The sequence below is a fragment of the Balaenoptera acutorostrata genome, chromosome 10 (genome assembly GCF_949987535.1).
Source record: "Balaenoptera acutorostrata chromosome 10, mBalAcu1.1, whole genome shotgun sequence".
Lineage (NCBI taxonomy): Eukaryota > Metazoa > Chordata > Mammalia > Artiodactyla > Balaenopteridae > Balaenoptera > Balaenoptera acutorostrata.
The window spans coordinates 8331795-8351919 of record NC_080073.1 but is presented as its reverse complement, the minus strand read 5'-3'; the positions used below and the strand labels follow the sequence as shown (position 1 = coordinate 8351919).

General features: G+C 46.2%; 1 non-coding gene across 1 annotated transcript; it reads left to right on the top strand.

Moving 5' to 3' along the window:
• Positions 1-19673: 19673 nt before the first annotated feature.
• On the top strand, positions 19674-19780 carry LOC114239170 (U6 spliceosomal RNA). The gene has a single exon (XR_003624368.1). It is a non-coding gene; the product is annotated as a U6 spliceosomal RNA (small nuclear RNA).
• Positions 19781-20125: the final 345 nt, after the last annotated feature.

The window sequence follows — 20125 nt, the reverse complement described above, 5'->3', positions numbered from 1 at the left end:
GCGATAGTGAAAGGCCCGCGCACCGCGATGAAGAGCGGTCCCCGCACCGCGATGAAGAGTGGCCCCCACTTGCCGTAACCAGAGAAAGCCCTCGCACGAACCGAAGACCCAACACAGCCAAAAAAAATAAATTTAAAAAAAAAAAAAAAAAAAAGTGCACAAGCCTCTTTAAAAATTTTTAAAGGCATATCTCCTCCTGACATTTCTCTTACCCTTCTTTTAATTTTGTGGCTAGAATAGAGTTAACCAAGGACGGGGTTTCCACAATTACAGCTCTCTGTCAAGACATCCTAGGAGCAGACCACTGCTGCCATCCTGGGCCCAGGGTTCTAGGTGAGGGAGCATTCCAGGGTGGGCCTGGGAATTTCGGCACCATCGTGAAGGGGTGAGAGACAAAAGTTGTCTTTTTCTTGCCCTAGAGAGTTGTGTCATAATATTGTTCAAAAACAAAACTCAGCTGAATAAATGTTAAAGATTTTACTGGCTTTATTCAATGGTTCATGAGTTAGGCAGCATCCAATCTAGCGCATATAAAGGAGCTCTGAGGAGCTGTACAAAATGACAGACTTTTATAGGCAGAAGGGAGTGGAAACAAGGAAGTTATGCTAGGCAAAGAGCAGATTGGTTATTGCAAGGTTACTTTGCCTACAGAGGATGGCAGGGGTCAAGCAAGCAGATTACCTAACTCGAGCTGATCAGGTGATTCCTGCTTGACTGGTTTAAAATTCCATCTCTGGACAGCCAAAACTATATTTAAGTTAAATCCCAGTTTGGTGACTTGGGGCTTAGCATAAGTGACTCCATTTTGGTCCGGATGTCTTGTTTTTAATAATATTAATAGTAGTGTCATATAAATTACAGGTTAAAGTTACAGACCACTCAGGTGAGGATTAAGTGATCCTGACCATCTCACTGTGCCTCAGTTTCCCCATCTGTAAAATGAGGGGGCTGGTCAAAATAGCTAATCTCTGAGATCTCATCCCTCTGGTTTTCTGGAATTTGATGATCTGTGCCATCTGAGAGTTTAATTCTACCGAGTAAAACACACCTGCCCCGCTCCATGTGGGATGAGGAGGGGTTTTTCCTAAGCACTCCTGATGGGTAAATTCAGGGTAGAAAACACGGCCTCCAGAGCCCAGCCTGCCCCTCTTTCTCCTGGAAGAGAGCTGCCTTCAGGGAGCAGATTTCCTGGACCACCGAAATACAGAAGGATGGAGGGGAGGGAAGGCAGGAGGAAAGGACAGAGGGAAGGATAGAGGGAGGGAAGGAGAGAAGAAATAAACATCCCCATGGGCAGTGTCACTCTTGAGTGGACCAGGCCACCTAAGGAATCTTCCCACCCAGAGGATGACCTGTCCAGTACCCACACCTACCTCCAGGAACTGGATCCTGAGTTCTAGCGTCTTTGGAATTTTCCAGCTCTGGTACATTTATTCAGACATGGGTCCAACCAAGCCCAGGTGGCCCTGCTCTTCAGTCAGGGTAGAAATGGCTCATTTAGTCCATAAACACATTTAGTCCACTCCTTCCCCCCCGCCCCCAATGATCTCTCAGTCTCCACTGGGGCTTCTAGCAAGGACAGCATCAGAGACACACTCAGACATGAAGACAGAGGACGTATCCTAGCAATAACCTTGCTGCCAGCACACTTGCTCCCTGGTGTCCTTACGTTTACCGATCCTGTCCAGATGCAGGAACATCAGGGCATGTGGGATGGCCTGGGAGGCTCACGAGGCTGGGCCAGGGCGGCAGCTTTCAACTCTCACGTACTTCTTCCGGCCCGCACCGTTTTAGGCCGCTTCTCAACATATGTGTCATTCCTCTGTTCCGTGGAGAGAGGAAAACACGTTTTAATCTTGGAAAGCGCTGTGAACTTGCAGCAGTAAATGCTAGAGTCTGGGTTTTACCACCTACTTACCTGTGTGGCCAAGTCACGGAGCCTCTGAGACTCACTTTCCCTGGGTGCTGACCTCATAGGGCTGTGAGGAAATAAGACTTCATTGACGTGAGGAGTGCTTTGCAAACCGTTAAATCCTGTACATCTGAAGCTGTTTTCTCACGTTGACAATCCTCACCCCAGGACCATCCTATGAAAATATATTTTCTCACCAAGTGTGTGTGTGTGTGTGTGTGTGTGTGTGAGAGAGAGAGAGAGAGAGAGAGAGAGAGAGAGAGAGGGAGAGAGAGAGAGAGAGAGAGAGACTGGGCCAGGCAAGGAAAGTAACTCATTTGAACCCCAACTGGTGTGATGAGAATTTGAGATCTTTACCTCTTCAGGGAAGCCCTCCCTGACCACCTCAGCCCACTGAGAAATCCCCATTTTCAGAAACGCTGGTGCCTGACTACAGACTTCACCTGTAATGTGAACATGTCCGGTCTCCCCAGTGCTGTGTAAGTGCCTAGAATAAGTCCAGCAGACCACAGTCCTTTATATATTTACCATTATCTTTCCTATTGCACATACCTGTCACTACCAATGTGCTGAGAGAACAAGGCTGGATTACCCAAGAACACCCCTCAGCAAATTAACCACTAGGGTCAGTCAGTCCTTTGTTTCCCGGAACAATCTCTCTGGGGAAATCTGGCTGAAAGAGGGCTCTTTGTGACAAAGTGTGCTATTCAGACATGTTCCCTATTCTTCCCAAGAGGGAGTGATGGCAGAGATAAAGCGTGATGCTTCCAATTCCACAAACATGTCCACTGACCGTGGATTGGACAACACAACCCCTATTAAGGAACTAGTGTCAAGACACGCATTCTCCACTTGCAGACGCCAGTGGCCTAGGTTAACGCATGACCAGAGAGAAAAGGCCTTCTTCGGAAGGAACGGAGCATGGAATAAAAGCAGGGTGTTGTTTTTTTTTTCAGGTAGGCTGTTCTTGGGCAGAAGAACAGGTTTATTGAGAAGAAGGAGCTTCGGAATGTGCGATTCTTTTGGAAAAGTAGGGCCCAGAGGAGCCAAGAGTCATTTAAAGCTGGGTGTTCTCTCCACGGCATGCAGAATGGGAGGCTCACGATGTCTGTTCTACAGAGGAGCAAGCTGAGGCTGAGGGCGAGGGGCTTGCCCGAGGCCCCACAGCTGGCTAAAGCAGGCCAGCGTGGCTGGCGCAAAGCCTGAGGCAGAGCTAGCCCCCCAGCCTGGTCGCCGTGGTGACCAGAGTGCCTGGCGGCCTGAGTGTTTTACCTGAGGGACACATGTGACCGGTGATTAGGCAAGGGGTTGGCAAGGGGTTGGCAAGGGGGTTGGGTATGATCCGCACGGAGGTAAGAGAGGTGACTTGAGACAGTCCCCTGGAATCACTGGAGAGTCAGTCCAGATTCACACAAGGCACAGGAAGGAAGCAAAGCTCTTCTCCTGGCCCCCACCCGCTTCCATCAGTCCATCTCTGGTGGGAGGAGAGAACCTGAGGGAAATTCCAGTGACCTGACCGCTCCCACCACAAACCTGTCCCAAGCCCCAGGCAGCCCCGTCTCTCCGCCTCCACCAATTCCAACAGCCCTCTCATTTTCCTTTTCCATTCAAAAAAAAAAGGGGCATTTCTCTATGGAAGTCTGCCTTTCCTCCTGGGATGCTGAGCACACCGTGACAGGGAGTACTCTGCTCTCTTGTGCACAAACATTCACTCAGTAAGTAGCTTTCTAAGCACCTACTGTGTGCCCGGCAGCGTGACCCTGGAGGGCAGCACTGAGTCGGGAGGTGAACTCCACCACCCAGTGACCCTGCGCTGGATGAGAAAGTCAAGACAAGCAGAAGGACTGGGGCGCCGGGTCACAATTCCACCAGGAATGCACAGCCCTGTGTGGCCTTGGGTTCTTCCCCTAAAAAGGAGGGTACTGGACAGTCTCAGGTCCCTCACAGCTCTCCCTGCCTATCATCCTCTAGGTCTAGGGAGCAAAACACACACAGCGGAGCTGCGAGCACAAACAGACCGTGTGATGAAGCGTGCTCAGTGCCACCGATGGCTCGGGCACTCAGTAGGCACTCGGCAAACACTAGCAGAAGGACCGAGTATGGACGGTGAGGGAAAAGCTAACGCACTCGGCCAGGAGAGTGAGGCTTCAACAACTCAGACATCACCTTTCACCTCTCAGGCTGGTGAAAATGAAAGAGAAGGGTGCCTCGTGGGATCTGAGGCTCTCAAAGATCGCTGCCACGACTGTGTTCTGGAAGGGCCTCCTTGGAAGGAACCTGGACAAGATGTATCAAAAGCCTTAAAAACATGGCTACCTTTGGGCACAGCCACGAACCCTTCTAGTGAGGCAACCTGGAAACAATCCTGTAAAAATGCAAAGAGATAGGTACACAGACACTAATCAAGCATTGCTGGTAACAGTCACGAGGGATGAGGGGAGTAAGATTGTTGTATGTGCATCCAGTGAAAAACCACATGGAGGTGAAAAACGACAGAATGGATCTGTGTTAACTGACATGGAATGGTCATGTGTGTGTGTGTATGTGTGGGTGTGTGTGTGTGGGTGTGTGGGTGTGTGTGCGTGCGCGCGCCCATGTGAGGAGGGGGAGGACGACGAGGAGAAGGAGGATGAAGGGAAGGAAGAGGGAAGGGAAGAGGAGAACCGTCCCTACAGTATATGACAAACACACAGGGGCGGTTTGAACACTTTTACTATCTGTGTGTTCTGATTCTCATAGTACATAGGGATTACCTCTGCAACGTGAAAAGAGAGAATCTATTTCCCAAAGCCTCATCACAGACCAGTGGAAGTACCTCCGGCCTCCACTCTCTGCCCTGCCTGCACATGGAAAGTGCTCCCCGGCTCGCATGCTGGTGAGTTCCCCAGCGTCCCCAGTCAGCTCAGGCATGAGTGGGGCTGGGCAGCCAGTGCAAAGGCAGAGGACCCCTCGCAATGTCAGCACCTGTAAGGTGCTGGTGACACTTCGTCAACAGCATCCTAGAAAGGCCACTGTCCGGCAACACGTCCTCACAAGACAGATGCACCAAACCACGGCGGGACAGCCAAGGTCCCCGCAGCCTGTGTTTTGGGGCGAGCCGAGTGCAGGAGCTCTTCCTGAATGAGCAGCCTCCCAGAGCTGACCCAGGATACCCGACCCGAGAGCAGGACCCCAAGGATTCTAGAGCCTTAGGACATGAGGAACACAGACACATGTCTACATTCATTTCACACAGGACGAGTCTGAGGTGTGGAACAAGGAAGATGACATTGTTCAATGTCACCCAACGAATCAGAAGCCGAGCTGAGACCAGGACGCCAGGCTCGGGGTGCTGATCAAGTGCCCCGCTGACCAAGCCACGTCTCCAACACGGCACAGACACCAAACTCCTAGTTCTTAGCAGGCTGCTTCTAATCCCACCCTGCGGCCCCTTCCGAGCCCCTGGCCCATCCCGTCAGCCTCCCCTCCGACACCGCCCTGCTCCCTGGACCAGGCATAGCTCCCGGGGCCGTGCAGGTCTCCCAACACCCCGTCCTCCCGTGCATTCCACCTCCACGCCCTTGCTCAGCCCCTTCCCCTGCTAGGAGTGTCCCCCCTGCTCCAACTATCAAATCCCATACCTTGCCCACTTCGCAGATGGAGAAACTGAGGCTCATGGCATTAAGTGATTTGCCTAAGACTGCCCCGCTGATTGGTATCAGACCAGATCTCTGACTCCCTCCTGGTCTGCCACCCGTTTTCTGAGAACTGTGTGTTCTGGAGCTACGGGCCAGGGTGCTCGAGCGTGGGTGTGCCTTTTGCTTGTGAAACAATGGCTTGGACAGGACTTGGCCGCGACAGCTCGCCTCTGCTCTGTCCAACATCAACACGAAGGCCGGGGGCTGGGGTCATCACCCTGTGGCTTGTGAAGGCTTGCCTGCCCGCAGAGCATCCGATGCTGGCCAGGATCCTAGCTGTGGGTCAGAAGGCCTGTGCGTGGGTTCCCAGGCTGCGTCACCACATGGTGGCTGGGTTCCAAGGGCAAGCATCCCAAGAAAGAGTAGAGACAGACAGTAAGCCAGAGACACAGACAGACAGTGAGCCAGAGACAGAGACCCAAGAAGAAGCCACACCGCCGTTTGTAGCTTAGCCTCAGAAGTCGCAGTGCCTCCCTCTGCCACATTCTGCTCCACAAAGCAGTCACGAAGCCCCACCAGGTTCGGGAGGAGGAGAACAGACTTTGTCCTTTGCAGGGAGCGGTGAGGTGCTGCAGGCGCGTGTGACTGAGAGCACTGCTGTGCCACGTGGGGAAATACACAATCCCACCACGGCAGTGAGTCGCTCAGGAAGCTTCCATGAAAGAAGAGGTGGAACGGTGCCTGGTGCGTGGTGAGCATCCAAGAGACGGGCGCTAGATGTGGCCACTGCCACCAAGGATGCCCAGGAGTCTGGGGACCACAGGTCAGGAACCAGCGGCCACGCCCAGAGGCCTGAGCTGGAATTTGTCCTCTGCACCCCAAGCCACAGAGCTCAAGGTTCACTTCACTGTACCCTGGTCTGAGTGAACCAGAGGCCTAGGACACGAAAACCACGTTAGTGAGCGTTTTCCCCACGTGCCCCCCACATCCATCACACCCCAACATTATAGCCCAAGGTCCCAGATTTAGGAGCCAAGGGTGTTGGTCCTAAAGAAACCACACATCCTAAACAAGACGCGAAGTACTGAGCAAACCGCTTAGAAATGAGAACAGAAACCTCTTCAGGCCGCAGGGCCAGTGGAGACGCATGCAGCTTGCAGAAACAGAGGCTCAGATGTCCTCCAGGCCAGCAAAACAGTCCCTGGCAAGCCGGGCGCTTCTGGCCCACCCTGGGGACCTGCGCCGCCCAGCTCTGGGCCAAACTGTCACTGGGGGTCTGTCCTCTCTTAACAGATCTCCTCCCGCCCCTCCAGTGAAGATCACAGCACAGAAATTTCAGCGGAAAGTAGCCACAAGTATCACTGCTCCCAGAAGTGGTTTTCTGTTGTTGTTGTTGTTTGTTTTTTACATCTCGGTACATTTCTCTCTAATGGTGGGAAGTCAGGCACAGCGTGACAGAGAAGTGACAAAGAGGACAAGCAAGGGCCCTGCAGAGCCCCTCCAAGTCAGCGTCTACATACACGTCCCAGCGGTCCTGAGGGCCGGCACAGCATGGAGAGGCCGCAGGAAATTGGAACAAAGACACAGGAGAATCATAAAGACATTAAATGTTGAGCCAAAAAGGACTCCAGAAATCATGTCTCGCCATCTCCTTGCTTTTTAGAGAGTAAAAGTGAGCTCCAGAATGGGGTCAGGACTGGCTCCGGTTGCTGCTCCCTTGCAGGGCCAGGCCCCTATGGCTGCAGCTCTGGCCTGTTCGCAGCTTCCTGGCTCTGGGCAGTGAGCCCTCCAGGTCCAGGGCCTGCACTACCTGCTCCAGAAGAGCTGCTTCTGGACCACCTGGAGATGGGGGGAGGGGGCCTTAGAGCCCCAGTTCCAGCCCCAGGGCACGTCTAGGCGCCTAATTTGCAAGGCCTGGTGCAAAGTGACAATGCGGAGCCCCCTGTTCAAACCTGATTAAGAAAGTGACAGAAGAGTGTTAAACCAGGGGCAGGGCCCTCTGAGCTCGGGGCCTGAGCTAATGGAGAGGCCGTGGGCCCATGAAGCCAGCCCGCCCACCACCCTTCGCACCGTCCCCTGCATCCCAAGGACTATCTGACTTACTCCCTAGGTAGCTTGTGAAGCTGTCTCCCCCTCCCCCATCTCCACGCCACTGCTCCACTCCAAGCTGCCAGCCACACACACTCCCTGGACGCTGCAACCCCCTTGTCCCCTCCCACCTGCGCTCCATACAGTAGCTAGTGGCCTTTTAAAATGACACTTGTGATGATGTCATCCTCTGTTGCAAATAGTTCAATGTCCTCCCCCTGCCCCGGGGGTAAAGACCAAAGGCTTTAAGGCGGCCCAGGGCGCCCGAGTGGTCCAGGCCCTGCTGCCCACACCAGCCTTGTTTCACACCACCCTCTTTCCGGTCCCCTGAGCCTCAGCCACTGCCCACACACCCTGGCCAAGCGACCTCCTGCTCACGCCTCTTATCCCAGCAAACCCGCCACAGCTTCCTGACTCCATCAGGACCGCTCACCCTGCAGACCTCTCCTCCTTAGCACCTTCCACGGGTGTGATTTCGTGTACATTTGTGTGGGCTTCTGGGTAATGCCAGGTCTGGTTGTGGTCACCACTGGGTCCCTGTGCCTAGTATGCTGTGCGTGCACAAGACACGTGATGAATGAGTTGGCTGATGAACCAATGGCTGCCTCAAACGTGCAGATCCTGGGATTGACAACGTGCCCTCCTGGTCATGAGGGGGAACAGGGAAGTCTCCTCAACTGTAACAATATGACTAGGTGACCTTCCTCGAATGGATGCTGTAAGGATGAGACTGCTGAATGTTAAGTGAAATCATTATCCTGTACACCTGAAACAGTGCTGTGTGTCAACTGTATCTCAGTTAAAAGAAAAAAAAGAGACTGTGTATACAAAGCACCTGGCACAAGAGCAATGTTCAACAGTGTCTATTAAATGTTTGTGGAGGGACATTGTGAGGTCCAGGGACAAGGGGACATCAAGGGAGCCCTGTCTTTCCCATCCTGTCCCCAAATATCTGGGATTCTACAAAGAAACACTTAGATTCACTTATTTCTATGATGGATTAGAGATTTCATGCATTTCCCCTACCTGAGGGATATGCATTTAAAGAGGAGCTTCTGATGCCAGCTCGGGTTGCACGATACCCCTCCCTGGCCAGGCCCAGTGAGCAGGCGCGGGAGGGAGAGGTTGAAATCCAGCGGGGGCGAGTTCCAAACCCGGGTCACATTCTTCTACACCGGGTCGCCTTTGGGGGAGAAAGTTTCACCTAAATTAATTAACTTCACCCTGAATTAGACCTAGCCTAAACCCTAATTCTAATCTAAATTAACTAACTTTCAGAATGGAGAGAAGAAGCAGGTGGACACCCACCCTACCCACAGGTAAGAGCTGCCCCAGGCTTTGACCAGCTTTCTTGCACCTGATAAGCTTCTTGAAGTTCAGACTCAATGAAAACATGATTAAGTGGCCTGGTCAATTCAGACAGAAGGGGAGCTGCCCTCCCTGCCAAGCCACCCACCAGGGATGGGAGTAGCGTGAGGGCTCCGTTCATTTTCTCCTCCAGCCTGACCTTTGGTTTGTCCTCCCAGGTAGGCTTTGCAGCGCCCAGGGGTCCTGTCTGGCCTAGAGACAGCTGAGCATTGTGAGCCCCCCACCCCCACCAGCTACCCAGGGCATCTAGAGAGGAGACGGCCACCACTGGCATCCAAATGAGGCTCCAGGCAGGGGAACTGAACCTCGAAGCAAAGCCTGGCTCCCCAGAGCTTCCCTAACCTAATTCCTCTGAAGGATCTGGGCAAAGTAAACGGACAACCTTCTGGAAAGGATTCACCATTCTAGACGCCATTAAGAACATTCCTGATTCATGAGAAGAGGTCGAGATACCAACATTAACAAGAGTTTGGAAGATGCTGATTCCCTCATGGATGACTCGAAGGGGTTTCAGCCTTCACTGGAGGGAGGAGCTGCAGATGGAAATCGCAAGAGGACTACAGTTAGAAGTGGAGCCTGAAGATGTGGCTGAACTGCTGCAATCTCACGACAAAACCTGAACGGACGAGGAGCTGCTTCTAACAAAGGAGCAAATAAAGTGGTGTCTGGACATGGAGTCTATTCCTGGTGAAAATGCTGTGAAGACTGTTGAAATGACAACAAAGGATTTAGAGTACATCAACTTAGTTGATCAAGCAGTGGCAGAGTTTGAAAGCACTGGCTCCAATTTTGAAAGGAGTTCTACTGTGGGTAAAATGCTACCAAACAGCATTGCATGCTACAGAGAAATCGCTCATGGAAGGCAGAGTTCATGAATGTGGCAAACTTCACTGTCGTCTTATTTTAAGAAATTTCCAGAGCCACCCCACCCTTGAGCAACCACCGCACTGATCAGTCAAGCAGCCATCACATCAAGGCAAGACCCTCCACCAGCAAAAAAAATGGTAACTCACTAAAAGCTGAGATGACGGCTAGCATTTTTTAGCAATCATTTTTAATTAAGGTTATGGAGAGTTGACCCTTGAACAACAGATTTTCGAGTGCACAGGGGGTCGGCACCCCTATCCCCTCCATTGTTCAAGAGGTTTAAAACATAACTTTTATAATGCACTGGGAAACCAAAAACTTCGGGACTCGCTTTATTGCAGTATTCACTTTATTGTGGTGGTCTGGAATTGAACCCACAATACCTCTAAGGTACGCCTGGCACAGGTTTTGTATAGACACGTATTTTCAGTTTTCTCGGGTATATACCTAGGAGTGAAATTGCTGGGGCATATGATAACTCTCTTGAACCGTTTGAGGAGTTTTACATCCCCACTAATAGAGCATGAGGGTTCCAGTTTCTCCACATCCTTGAGAACACTGTTACCATTGCTCTTGTTGGATTCTAGCCATCTTACTGGATGTGAAGTAGTATCTCACTGTGCTTTCCATTTGCCCTTTCCTGATGTCTAATGCTGCTGAGCATCCTTTCATCCTTTCATGCGCTCGCTGGCCATTTGTATATCTTCTCTGAAGAAATGTCTATTTACTCTCTGCCAATTTTTTAAATTGGGTTGTCTTTTTATTATTGGATTTTAAGAATTCATTATATATTCTGCATACAAGTCCCTTATCAGATATACGATTTGTAAATATTTTCTCCCATTCTGTGGGTTGTCTTTTCACTTTTTTTTTTAAACATCTTTATTGGAGTATAATTGCTTTACAATGGTGTGTGAGTTTCTGCTTTATGACAAAGTGAATCAGTTATCCATATACATATGTCACCATATCTCTTCCCTCTTGTGTCTCACTCCCTCCCACCCTCCCTATCCCACCCCTCTAGGTAGTAACAAAGCACCGAGCTGATCTCCCTGTGCTATGCGGCTGCTTCCCACTAGCTATCTATTTTACGTTTTGGTAGTATATATGTCCATGCCACTCTCTCACTTTGTCCCAGCTTCCCCTTCCCCTTCCCCGTATCCTCAAATCCATTCTCTAGTTGGTCTGTGTCTTTATTCCCGTCTTGCCCCTAGGTTCTTCATGACCTTTTTTTTTTTTTAGATTCCATATATATGTGTTAGCATACGGTATTTGTTTTTCTCTTTCTGACTTACTTCACTCTGTATGACAGACTCTAGGTCCATCCACCTCACTACAAATAACTCAATTTCGTTTCTTTTTATGGCTGAGTAATATTCCATTGTATATATGTGCCACATCTTCTCTATCCATTCATCCGATGATGGACACTTGTTGCTTCCATGTCCTGGCTATTGTAAATAGAGCTGCGATGAACATTTTGGTACATGACTCTTTTTGAACTATGGTTTTCTCAGGGTATATGCCCAGTAGTGGGATTGCTGGGTCATATGGTAGTTCTATTTTTAGTTTTTTAAGGAACCTCCATACTGTTCTCCATAGTGTCTGTATCAATTGACATTCCCACCAACAGTGCAAGAGGTTCCCCTTTTCTCCACACCCTCTCCAGCATTTCTTGTTTGTAGATTTTTTGATGATGGCCATTCTGACCGGTGTGAGGTGATACCTCATTGTAGTTTTGATTTGCATTTCTCTAATGATTAATGATGTTGAGCATTCTTTCATGTGTCTGTTGGCAATCTGTATATCTTCTTTGGAGAAATGTCTATTTAGGTCTTCTGCCCATTTTTGGATTGGGTTGTTTTTTTGATATTGAGCTGCATGAGCTGCTTGTAAATTTTGGAGATTAATCCTTTGTCAGTTGCTTCATTTGCAAATATTTTCTCCCATTCTGAGGGTTGTCTTTTGGTCTTGTTTATGGTTTCCTTTGCTGTGCAAAAGCTTTTAAGTTTCATTAGATCCCATTTGTTTATTTGTGTTTTTATTTCCATTTCTCTAGGAGGTGGCTCAAAAAGGATCTTGCTGTGATTTATGTCAAAGAGTGTTCTTCCTATGTTTTCCTCTAAGAGTTTGATAGTGTCTGGCCTTACATTTAGGTCTTTAATCCATTTTGAGTTTATTTTTGTGTATGGTGTTAGGGAGTGTTCTAATTTCATTCTTTTACATGTAGCTGTCCAGTTTTCCCAGAACCACGTATTGAAGAGGCTGTCTTTTCTCCACTGTATATGCTTGCCTCCTTTATCAAACATAAGGTGATCATATGTGCGTGGGTTTATCTCTGGGCTTTCTATCCTGTTCCACTGATCTATATTTCTGTTTTTGTGCCAGTACCATACTGTCTTGTAGCTTTGTAGTATAGTCTGAAGTCAGGGAGCCTGATTCCTCCAGCTCCGTTTTTCTTTCTCAAGATTGTTTTGGCTATTTGGGGTCTTTTGTGTTTCCATACAAATTGTGAAATTTTTTGTTCTAGTTCTGTGAAAAATGCCATTGGTAATTTGATAGGGATTGCACTGAATCTGTAGATTGCTTTGGGTAGTAGAGTCATTTTCACAATGTTGATTCTTCTAATCCAAGAACATGGTATATCCCTCCAACTATCTGTACCACCTTTAATTTCTTTCATCAGTGTCTTATAGTTTTCTGCATACAGGTCTTTTACCTCTTTAGGTAGGTTTATTCCTAGGTATTTTACTCTTTTTGTTGCAGTGGTAAATGGGAGTGTTTCCTTAATTTCTCTTTGAGATTTTTCATCATTAGTGTAGAGGAATGCAAGAGATTTCTGTGCATTAATTTTGTAACCTGCTACTTTACCAAATTCATTGATTACCTCTAGTAGTTTTCTGGTAGCATCTTTAGGATTCTCTATGTATAGTACCATGTCATCTGCAGTGACAGTTTTACTTCTTCTTTTCCAATTTGTATTCTTTTATTTGTTTTTCTTCTCTGATTGCCGTGGCTAGGACTTCCAAAACTATGTTGAATAATACTGGTGATAGTTGACAACCTTGTCTTGTTCCTGATCTTAGAGAAAATGGTTTCAGTTTTTCACCACTGAGAACGATGTTTGCTGTGGGTTTGTCATATATGGCCTTTATTATGTTAAGTTCTCTCTATGCCTACTTTCTGGAGGGTTTTTATCATAAATGGGTGTTTAATTTTGTCAAAAGCTTTTTCTGCATCTATTGAGATGATCATATGTTTTTTCTCCTTCAATTTGTTAATATGCTTTATCACTATAATTGATTTGCATATATTGAAGAATCCTTGCATTCCTGGGATAATCCCCACTTGATCATGGTGTATGATCCTTTTAATGTGTTGTTGGATTCTGTTTGCTAGTATTCTGTTGAGGATTTTTGCATCTATGTTCATCAGTGACATTGGCCTGTAGTTTTCTTTCTTTGTGACATCTTTGTCTGGTTTTGGTATTCCAAATACCAAATACCTATTTGGCATAGCAGAGGGAGTGTTCCTCCCTCTGCTATATTTTAGAAGAGTTTGAAAGTATAGGTGTTAGCTCTTCTCTAAATGTTTGATAGAATTCACCTGTGAAGCCATTTGGTGCTGGGCTTTTGTTTGTTGGAAGATTTTTTAATCACAGTCTCAATTTCAGTGCTTGTGATTGGTCTGTTTATATTTTCTATTTCTTCCTGGTTCAGTCTCAGAAGGTTGTGCTTTTCTAAGAATTTGTCCATTTCTTCCAGGCTGTCCATTTTATTGGCATATAGTTGCTTGTAGTAATCTCCCATGATCCTTTGTATTTCCACAGCGTCAGTTGTTACTTCTTCTTTTTCATTTCTAATTCTACTGATTTGAGTCTTCTCCCTTTTCTTCTTGATGAGTCTAGCTAATGGTATCAATTTTGTTTATCGTCTCAAAGAACCAGCTTTTAGTTGCATTGATCTTTGCTACTGTTTCCTTCATTTCTTTCTCATTTACTTCTGATCTGACCTTTCCTTCTGCTAACTTTGGGGTTTTTTTGTTCTTCTTTCTCTTAACTGCCTTAGGTGTAAGGTTAGGTTGTTTATTTGAGATGTTTCTTGTTTCCTGAGGAAGGACTGCATTGCTATAAACTTCCCTCTTAGAAATGCTTTTGCTGCATCCCATAGGTTTTGGGTCGTCGTGTTTTCATTGTCATTTGTTTCTAGGTTTGTTTTTTTTATAATTTTTTTCTTTTTTTAAAAAATAGATTTTATTTATTTATTTATTGGCTGTGTTGAGTCTTCCATTGTTGTGCACGGGCTTTCTCTAGTTGCGGCAAGCAGGGGCTACTCTTCGTTGCGGTGTGAGGGCTTCCCATTGTGGTGGCTTCTCTTGTTGCGGAGCACAGGCTCCAGGCGCGCAGGCTTCAGCAGTTGTGGCACACGGGCTTCAGTAGTTGTGGCTCGCAGGCTCTAGAGCGCAGGCTCAGCAGTTGTGGCACACGGGCTTAGTTGCTCCGTGGCATGTGGGATCCTCCCAGACCAGGGCTCGAACCCGTGGTCCCCTGCATCGGCAGGCAGATTCTTTTTTTTTTTTTTTTTTAATTTTATTTTATTTATTTATTTATTTATTTATTTATTTATTTATTTATTTATTTATTTATTTATTTTTGGCTGTGCCGGGTCTTCGGTTCGTGCGAGGGCTTTCTCTAGTTGCGGCAAGCGGGGGCCACTCTTCATCGCGGTGCGGGGACCGCTCTTCATCGCGGTGCGCGGGCCTCTCACTATCGCGGCCCCTCCCGTTGCGGGGCACAGGCTCCAGACGCGCAGGCTCAGCAGCTGTGGCTCACGGGCTCAGCCGCTCCGTGGCATGTGGGATCCTCCCAGACCAGGGCTCGAACCCGTGTCTCCTGCATTAGCAGGCAGACTCTCAACCACTGCGCCACCAGGGAAGCCCGGCAGGCAGATTCTTAACCACCGCGCCACCAGGGAGGCCCCTCTAGGTATTTTTTGATTTCCTCTTTGATTTATTCAGTGACCTCTTGGTTATTTAGTAGTGTATTGTTTAGCCTCCATGTGTTTGTATTTTTTACAGATTTTTTCCTATAATTGATATCTAGTCTCATAGCGTTGTGGTCAGAAAAGATACTTGATACGATTAGAATTCTCTTAAATTTAGCCAGGCTTGATTTGTGAACCAAGATATGATCTATCCTGGAGGATGTTCCATGAGCACTTGAAAAGAAAGTGTATTCTGTTATTTTGGACAGAATGTCCTATAAATATCAATTAACTCCATCTTTTTTAATGTATCATTTAAAGCTTGTGTTTCCTTATTTATTTTCATTTTGGATGATCTGTCCATTGGTGAAAGTGGGTGTTAAAGTCCCCTACTATGATTGTGTTACTGTCAATTTCCCCCTTTATGGCTGTTAGTATTTGCCTTATGTACTGAGGTGCTCCTATGTTGGGTGCATAAATATTTGCAATTGTTATATCTTCTTCTTGGATCGATCCCTTGATCATTATGTAATGTCCTTCTTTGCCTCTTGTAATAGTCTTTGTTTTAAAGTCTATTTTGTCTGATATGAGATTTGCTACTCCAGCTTTCTTTTGATTTCCATTTGCATGGAATATCTTTTTCCATCCCCTCACTTTCAGTCTGTATGTGTCCCTAGGTCTGAAGTGGGTCTCTTGTAGACAGCATATATACAGGTCTTGTTTATGTATCCATTCAGCCAGTCTATGTCTTTTGGTTGGAGCATCTAATCCATTTACATTCAAGGTAGTTATCGATATGTATGTTCCTATTACCATTTTCTTAATTGTTTTGGTTTTGTTATTGTAGGTCTTTTCCTTCTCTTGTGTTTCCTGCCTAGAGAAGTTCCTTTAGCATTTGTTGTAAAGCTGGTTTGGTTGTGCTGAATTCTCTTAGCTTTTGCTTGTCTGTAAAGGTTTTAATTTCTCTGTCAAATCTGAATGAGATCCTTGCTGGCTAGAGTAATCTTGGTTGTAGGTTTTCCCCTTTCATCACTTTAAATATGTCCTGCCACTCCCTTCTGGATTGCAGTTTCTGCTGAAAGATCAGCTGTTAACCTTATGGGGATTCCCTTGTATGTTATTTGTTGCTTTTCCCTTGCTGCTTTTAATAGTTTCTCTTTGTATTTAATTTTTGATAGTTTGATTAATATGTGTCTTGGAGTGTTTCTCCTTGGATTTATCCTGTATGGGACTCTCTGCACTTCCTGGACTTGGCTGACTATTTCCTTTCCCATATTAGGGAAGTTTTTAACTATAATCTCTTCAAATATTTTCTCAGTCCTTTTCTTTTTCTCTTCTTCTTCTGGGACCCCTATAATTCGAATGTTGGTGCATTTAATGTTGTCCCAGAGGTCTCAAACTGTCCTCAATTCTTTTCATTCATTTTTCTTTATTCTGCTCTGTGGTAGTTATTTCCACTATTTTATCTTCCAGGTCACTTATCCGTTCTTCTGCCTCAGTTATTCTGCTATTGATTCCTTATAGAGATATTTAAATTTCATTTATTGTGTTGTTCATCATTGTCTATTTGCTCTCTAGTTTTCCTACGTCCTTGTTAAACGTTTCTTGTATTTTCTCCATTCTATTTCCAAGATTTGGGATCATCTTTATTAACATTACTCTGAATTCTTTTTCAGGTAGACTATTTCCTCTTCATTTGTCTAGTCTGGTGGGTTTTTACCTTGCTCCTTCATCTGCTGAGTATTTCTCTGTCTTCTCATTTTGCTTAACTTACTGTGTTTGGGGTGTCCTTTTCACAGGCTGCAGGTTCGTGGTTCCCGTTGTTTTTGGTGTCTGCCCGCAGTGGGAAAGGCTGTTTCAGTGGCTTGTGTAGGCTTCCTGAGGGAGGGCACTGGTGCCTGTGTTCTGGTGGGTGGGGCTGGATTTTGTCTTTCTGGTGGGCAGGGCTGCATCCAGTGGTGTGTTTTGGGGTGTCTGTGAACTAAGTATGATTTTAAGGCAGCCTCTCTGCTAATGGGTGGGGTTGTGTTCCTGTCGTCCTAGTTGTTTGGTATGGGGCATCCAGCACTGGAGCTTGCTGGCCGTTGGGTTGATCTGGGTGTTAGTGTGGAGACAGAGATCTCTGGGAGAGCTCTCGCCAATTGATATTACGTGGGCCCGGGAGGTCTCTGGTGGTCCAATGTCCTGAACTCGGCTCTCCCCCCTCAGAGGCTCAGGCCTCACACCAGGCTGGAGCACCAAGACACTGTCAGCCACATGGCCAGGCACGTGGGGATTTTCTTGCGTTTTGGGAAGTCTGAGCTCTTCTGCCAGCGTTTGGTAGGTATTCTGTAGGAGATGTTCCACATGTAGAAGTATTTTTGATGTATTTGTGGGTAGGAATGTGATCTCCACGTCTGACTCCTCTGCCTTCTTGAAGGTCCACCCCAAACAAACTTTTAACAGCAGCATTTGGGCTGCCATGACTGATCAGAATCCTGAAGAGTCACACCCACAGAGTGGATCTGTACCCACTCACCATCTCTTACCCTGTGAATCTTCAATGTATGTGGAGTAGTACATTGAAAGCAGTGGATGGGGGCAGAGAAGGAGAGCAGAGAGAAATCCATGCTGCAGTACATCAGGCTGAGACCTCTCTCCAAGTGCAAGACCCCCTCAGAAGGTGAGGGATGGTCAGGAGAGCTGAGGGAAAGTCTATAGTATAGTGGAGAACATATCTGGTCTTTGTCCCTGATTCCTGGCACAGAGCTTCAAAAATTCTTGGAATTTCCTGAGTGACAGAACTCTTTGTTTTGCTAATGAGGTGACTTATGGTGGACCTCTAGAGAGCTTCAGGATGGGAGCTGGTTGCCCAAAAGACCAACCACATGATTAGACAGTTGGAACTCTGGGCCAGCATGACCTCGGGGAAGTGAGGGAGGTAGAGATTGAGTTCAATTATATGGCCAATGATTTAATCCCTGCTGAAGGGAAAGTACTGATTCTGCCTTCAAGTAATTTGAAGCCAATGGTGAAATGAATGAAAGGAAGGCTATAACAAAGTCCAAACACTGCTCAATTTCAGATCCAATCAAGTCAGCCCCTGCTCTAGCAGCCTGACAGAAACAGTATTTTTCTTTCTATGTTCTTTAATATAAAATGTTTAGCATGCAACCAAAGATAACAAGTCATATGAAAAAGCAAGAAATGTGATCGCCTGTGCTCCACAACAAGAGAGGCCAAAATAGTGAGAGGCCCGCGCACCGCGATGAAGAGTGGCCCCCGCTTGCCGCAACTAGGGGAAGCCCTCGCACAGAAACGAAGACCCAGCACAGCCATAAATAAATAAATTAATTAATTAAAAAAAAAAAAAAAAAAAAGAAATGTGATCCATGGTCAACAGAGGAAATGGTCAATAGAAGCAGACCTAAAGATGGCCCAGATGTTGGAAAGATCAAACAAGAATATTGAAATAGCTATGATAAAGATGCTAAGATATGTAATGGAAAAGATGGATAATACATATATGTGAATGAATGGGAAATTTAAGGAGAGACATGGAAACAAAAAAGAATCAAATGGATGTGCTAGAGATGAATAATACAAAATTAGAAATGAAGACTTCATTACATGGACTTAACAAGGTACTAGACACAGCACAGGAAATAATCAGTGAACCTGAAGACAGGTTAGTAGAAAGTATACAAATTGAAACAAAAAGGAAAGTATACAAATTGAAATACATAAAAAGACAGAATAGAGAAAAGGGGATCTGAGGGAGAATATAAGAATGTCTAACACATACAATTGGAATCCAGAAGGAGAAGAGAGATTAGAATAGAATAGGATAGAACAGAGTAGAAGAAATATGTGAAGAATAAAATGGCCATAAACTTTCCAAACTGATTAAGGCATTATAGGTTATGGTCACCAATTCCAGTGCACGTGGGGGTTCCCACACACCATCAAGCAATTCCCAGACTCCAACTTGGTGTTCTACAATTCAACTCAATTCTGACACTATATCCAGAGATAGTGTCAGATCCCACATGTTAAGGGTTCAGTCCTATGAAGACTGGCCCACCCACCCACTTCAGACATCAACTGCAAGTCCAAGTTGTCACCTGTGTTTACTACTGACTAGCTATAGATTGAAGGTTCTATCAAGAAAGTGAAAAGATAACCCACAGAATAGGTTTGCAAATCATCTCTCTGATAGGGGACTTGTGTCCAGAATTTTTTTTTAATTATTGGGACTTCCCTGTTGGTGTAGTGGTTAGGAATCTGCCTGCTAATGCAGGCGACAAGGGTTCGATCCCTGGTCCAGGAAGATCCCACGTGCTGCAGAGCAACTAAGCCGTGTGCCACAATTACTGAGCCTGCACTCTAGGGCCCATGCTCTGCAACAAGAGAAGCCACGGCAATGAGAAGCCCACACACCACAACGAAGAGTAGCCCCTAATCGCTGCAACTAGAGAAAGCCCACGCACAGCAACTAAGACCCAAAGCAGCCAAAACTTAAAAATTTATAAAAAATTTTAAAAGTATTAAAACTCAATAATAACACAAATATAACAATTTTAAAAATGAGCAAAATATATGAATGGAAAGTTCCACAAAGTAGATATCCAAATGGCCAACAAGCACATGAAAAGATGCTTAACATCATTAGCCACCAAATCAAAACCACAATTAGATACCACTTCATACCCACTAGCATGGCTATAGTAAAAAAGACAGATGATAACCGGAATGTGGAGAAATCTGAACCTCACACACTGATAATCAGACTGTAAAACAGCACAGCCACTTTTGAAAATAGTCTGGTAGTTCCTTAAAAGATAAAACACAGACTTAATAGTGCTCGCTCCGGCAGCACATATACTACAACTGCAACGACACAGAGAAGACTAGCATGGCCCCTGCGCAAGGATGACACGTAAATTCGTGAAGCGGTCCATGTTTTTTAATATGTGAAATCTAAAAAATAATACAAATTAACTTATTTACTAAACAGAAACAGACTCATAGACACAGAACACAAACTTATGGTTACCAAAGGGGAAGTGGGGGGGAGGGATAAATTAGGAGCTTGGGATTAACAGATACACACTACTATATATAAAAGGGATAAACAACAAAAGACCTACTGTAGAGCACAGGGAACTCTATTCATTATTTTGTAATAACTTATAATGGAAAAGAATCCAAAAAAGAATATATATATACACACATATATGTGTGTGTGTATACATATATATATATATATGTGTGTGTGTATGAAACCGAATCACTTTGCTATACACCTGAAA